Source organism: Callospermophilus lateralis, chromosome X, assembly GCF_048772815.1.
Source record: "Callospermophilus lateralis isolate mCalLat2 chromosome X, mCalLat2.hap1, whole genome shotgun sequence".
NCBI lineage: Eukaryota > Metazoa > Chordata > Mammalia > Rodentia > Sciuridae > Callospermophilus > Callospermophilus lateralis.
Genome location: NC_135325.1, coordinates 47,434,204 through 47,439,707, shown reverse-complemented (window position 1 = coordinate 47,439,707; position 5,504 = coordinate 47,434,204). Strand labels below are relative to the sequence as shown.

Below are 5,504 nucleotides of genomic sequence, written 5' to 3'. Positions count from 1 at the left end.
TCATGAAAAGTAGATTTCCACCAGAATTGTGAAGATTTGAGGGAAAGATTGACATCACCACAAATCCTCAGAACTACATTTCGGAGGAAGAGATAAAGATTAGAGTTATATGAGAATTCTCGGTGATAGCAATTAAGTTGTAAAGACAATACTGAAAACCCTAATCTTCATACAAGCACTCAGCACTTACATCTTTTAGTCTCCATGGCTACAGTGGCAGAACTTGGGGCCAACTCTATTGATGATGTCATTCATGACCAAGTAATGGATGTTGAAGAGTTGTCCCTGTGGCTTCAGTGTCTATTCATTCAACTTACTGTGGAGAGAGAATGTTTTTTAATAAAATCTGCTTATTTTCTTTCTCCTCACCATTGGACATTGAAACCAAGTTTTACAATTCAGAAATGGGTGACTTATTTCTTGAAGTCCAGATTCAGAATATGTCATCTTCAACTGTGTTTATACAAAAGGTTTCCTTAGAGCCATCTGAAATGTACACTGGAGTAGAATTAAATACTGTTAACCAGGGTGGAGAAGTTGAGTGTACCTTTGGAACAAGGACATTTTTGCAATCAACAGAAGGACGCCAGTACTTATACCACCTTCAGCTGAAGCCAGAATATTCAGAGAAAGCTAGTACTATTAGGGGACTAATGGATATGGGAAAATTAGATATATTATGGAAAAGAAATCTGGGTGAAATGGCAATACTACAGACAATCCAGCTTGAAAGAGAGGCTCCATTTTATGGAAACATAAAGCTGTCTTTGGAGAAAATCCCAGATACTGTAATTCTGGAAGAGCCTTTTCATATTACCTGCAAGATAACAAACTGTAGTGATAAGAAAATGAAATTGGTTTTGAAAATGTGTGATACACCTTCTGTTCGTTGGTGTGGAAATTCAGGAAGGTATCTTGGAAAGCTGTCCACAAAGTCATCTCTCTGCTTTACCCTAACACTACTGTCCTTAAAACTGGGCCTGCAAAGTATTTCTGGCATACGAATAACAGACAAAGTATTAAGGAAAACATATGACTATGATGATGTTGCAATTGTCTTTGTAGTACCTTCCATTGTTAAAATGAAATGAAGAGACCTTTCAATGCTGTGCTTCCAAGAGAGTTTCACAGGAAAACTTTCTATTCTTTTATCCAGCAAAAAAATGATCAACTAACAATAAGTATAAGGGCAGATTATTTTAATTCATTTCCTTTGAGATTTTGCATGTTTTTGATAATTAAACATGCTGATTTCAGAAAGAACAATCTGGAGTGTGCCAGGTTTGGAGTTTGTTCACTTGTCTCTCCTCGTCCATGTGGGGTTGTCTCTCTCCATGCTCTGCTACCTAGTATTGAGGAAGGGGTGGTGCAGGTAATGTAAAACAGACTTTCCTATCTTTTTTAAAAAATTATGACCCTATGAGGTTGGTCATGGCCTCTATCAGGACATGCAGGTGTAACCCGGGAGCAAAAAGGTTTCCTTCATAGGCGATAGCCATCTCCCTTCCTTAAAGCTTCCCATTGGGTCTGCTGACCTTGCAGGTGAACTGCCTGAAGAGCCAGAGTGGTAGTCAATGACGGGTAAGATCCCCAGAGGGGGACAACCTAGGACAGGTACACTCTTGAGTAAGGCAAATACCTGCAAATAAAACAAAATGGGGGAGATGTAGGGCATGATGTAATGTGGGGCATGTTGCATCAGAAAAGAGGAAACCTAACTTGCTGGCTGCTACTCGCTTCCCAGTTCTGGGGCCACAGGTGGCTAAGAGAGCACCTAGCGATTAGTCAGAAGGCATTGCCATGGGTTGTGATGAAGAATCAGACCACCTCTAGGATAGGCTCAGAACCCTTCTGCCCTCAAGGACAGCTCTTGTGTCCCATTACTGCCTGTAGGATGGGTGTAGATGTAAATTCTCCCCACCCTGCTGACCTTTACCCTGATTGGCTCCTGTACATTATATTAGCTGTGTATGTTTTCTCATTAAAGGAGATCCTGCTTTGACAGTTAAAAAAAATTATTTCTTACATACATCACAATAGAGAAGTGCATTACATTCATAATTTTCCCCTATCCTTTTCAATACATCTTTTCCTACTTCTGTGCTATCTGATGTCCTTAGCTCCTATGAAAGTACTTTCATGCGTGAATAGTTGTTTGAATTGATGTTTCCATGACATGCTACAGAAAATCCTATTTCACCATTTTGGCAAAATAACCTTGAAAGAACTTTTTAAAGTTATAAATTTTTTAAAAGAAATATTATCATTAGAATTATATATACATTTTAGTAAAACAGATTTTCTTTATAAAGTCTATAGGATGCTGGAAGCAAAGAGAACTTCACTGGTGATGGGATTTTCCATGAAGATTTGGGACATTGGAAACTCATGAAAACTTGGTATTTTCTTGGAACAGGCCATTGGTCAGAGAGCACTCTCATACTCAAACTCTCATACAAATCAACATTGTGGTACAGGACCATGTCTGGAGGAGCCCTATTACTACAACAGATAGCCCAACCCTACTTTTTGAGTCATTGAAAAGACACAAATTCATACCCTTAAAAATCTGAAAACCTCACATTAATAGAAAATATTCTTTGATTATAGTAAATTGTTATTCCCTATGTAATGAAATCCAGTACACTAAAGACCTAGGACTTGCAATCCAAGTAACTTTCCCTTCAAAATGGTAGCATGAGTTTTGAAAACAGAACAAATGACTTTCCATTTGGGTAAAAAATGCAACCTTTCTTTATGTGATTCACAAATATGTATTTCAAATAGGATAAAATTATAAACATAAAAATTAAAGGTATAAATATTTTATAGTTAATTACATGAAAAAATATGATAGTTTCTTAGGAATCTTTTTTCTTAAAAAATGTTAAAATAGGGGCTATGACTGTGGCTCAGTGGTACGGCTCTTGCCTAGCATATGTGAGGCACTGGGTTTGATCATCAACATCACATAAAATAAATAAAATGTGTCCATCTACAACTAAAAGAAAAAATTTTTAAAAACTGTTAAGACATATTGGAAAAGATGAACAATTGACTACAATAACATTACTAACTGCTGCCAAATGTTGATTTATGCTGCTTATGTTAGTTTAATCAGTTTATAAAAGGTTTTTGAATATAAGAAAAATAACCCTTTATCTTACCTGTATGTGTTATATTGTATTTAAATTCAGCTTTTGATCATGGTAATGCATTAGAAAAACTTTCTATATGTATGTAATCCAACACACATACCAATGACATATAAAAATGACCATTCGCAAAGTTAAGTCTAACATACAAACGTGATATTAAATGTACTCCATTTATTACTTAGCCCCTGGTTTTTATTCTCCCTCTCATTGATTCATTGATTTCTTAATAATTTCCCCTCAAAAATCTCAGAAATCTTTGTCCCCATCTGTGCAAAATTCTGTTCCATGATTTGATGATATTTATTTATGTGTCATAGTGTGTCTATGATGGGACTTGTGGGGTAGTTGTGTTAGGTATATGTGGTGCATGTGCATGCACATGCATGCGAGGGTGCCCTGTTATTTATCAGTCAGGTTCTCAATGGAAAATAAAGAATAGAGCCAAATTTAATAAAGGGATTATTTATAAAAGCATGGCCAGTGAGTCAGAAAAGCAGGAAGAGGGATAATACAGTAACCCAGAGGCAATAATAGCAGGGAAAATGTGCTCAGCTTTTAGTCACTGTTTCAAAAATACCTGAGAAAAACAACTTAAAGGAGGAAAGATTTATGTTGGCTTGTGATTTCAGAGGTTTTAGTCCATGCTCCCTTGGTTCCATTTTTTTCTAGGTCTGTGGTGAGGCAGAACATTGTGGTGGGGAGGGATGTGGTGGAGCAAAGCTGCTCACCTCCTAGCAATCAGGAAGCAAAGATAGATAGGAAGAGACAAGGGACAAAATGTATCCTATAAGGACATGCCTCTATAGGCCCACTTGCTCCAACTACAATCTACTTCCTGAAGTTTCCACCACCTACCAATAATGCCATTAGCTATGAATCTACCAATAGACTAATCCATCGATGAGGTAAGAGCCCTTATAATCCAGTCACTTACCAACAGTTCTGTCTCTGAAAATTGCTGAATTATGAACCAAGCCTTCAATACACGAGCCTTTGGGGGCATTTCAGATCTAAACCATATCAGGAGCTCCTAAATTCCATTATTTCCATGGATAATTCATTTATAAATTGCTTCTATACCTAGAAATTACTGCTTAAATGCTAAAAACAATGTGGAAGGGTAAAGCCTTAAGGAAAACATCATCATTTAAAATGATGTTCTTTGCATTCTCAAAAATCAGTAATTATATAATTTCTGGAATGCTTTTCTAAAGAAAAAACTGATAGGTATATGAAAGACTGAAGAATAAAGTTGTTTCTTTAAAGATAGCAGTATAATGACTCCAGGAGATGGAGCAATGTGGTAGCTAAGATCTTGTGGTGATCATCTCCAAAGACATAGCAATTTAAACAGCTGTTAATGCACTAAACTACCTTCACAAGAACTAAGGAAGCCAGGTAAGAGAACATAATTCCTGGTTTTAGTATAAAAGACACATTGAAGAAGGAAAGAGTTGATTGCCCCTCCCCCAACTTCAAGTAGTATGGAGATATCTCCCTCTTCTGTTTGATCTATTGTGCTATTAATAATTCTCATTTTTTTGTGGTATAAAGGTGTATTAAGAATTGTAATGCAAAAAAAAATAAGAGAGCTCATGTATAGTGGCATAATTTGGCATGAACATACTCTATACAGTTATGAAAAATTGTGCTGTGAATGGGTAATTATATATGTAATGCACTCTACTATTGTCATGTAAGAAATAAATTAAAAAATAATTCTCATTTTTAATTTTTCTTAATATTTCTTAGTTCAAGGAGTTTCATGATTTTTAAAATTGCTTTCATCTCTGTGTCAAGTTTCTCTGTTGTAGTATTTAATTATTTCTCTGTGTTCTCTTAAAGTTCATTTAGTTTTTAAAAAAAATCTCTTTTACATTTTCTAAGAATTGCCCCTTACTGGTTACTATGTGGTCAGTCTTGCTCCATGCTATGCTGACCTTTATATCAGGTCATGGTTCCCTAGAAGTTCTTGATGCTTATTGGATTAGGCATTTATTATAGTCTTTGTAATATGGCTTTGTTTGTGCCTGTCTTTCCAGAAATTCAAACGGCTGCTTATTTTCTCTGAGCTTGTATTCACTTCTGCTATTTCAGCACTGGATTGTTCCTGAAATTCAGGTTTGCCACGAGTCCTCTGTTGGTGTGTTGTTATTGTTTTAGCACTAGAGGGCAATCCACGCCCAGGTTTTCCCCAAATATATAGTAGGTGTGTTCAGCATGAATTGGGTGAGAACCCTACAAAGATAGTTCATCCCTACAAGCCTCTTCTAGGCCTGAGATAGGTCCAAATGCCTCATCCACAGTCACTAACCTTTAGTCAAGCACTGTGGAATTCTTACTGGC

The 5,504-nt window shown here is 36.4% G+C and overlaps 1 pseudogene; it reads left to right on the top strand.

Moving 5' to 3' along the window:
* Positions 1-329: 329 nt before the first annotated feature.
* On the top strand, positions 330-1,091 carry LOC143638523 (trafficking protein particle complex subunit 13 pseudogene; annotated as a pseudogene).
* The last annotated feature ends 4,413 nt before the right edge of the window (positions 1,092-5,504 follow it).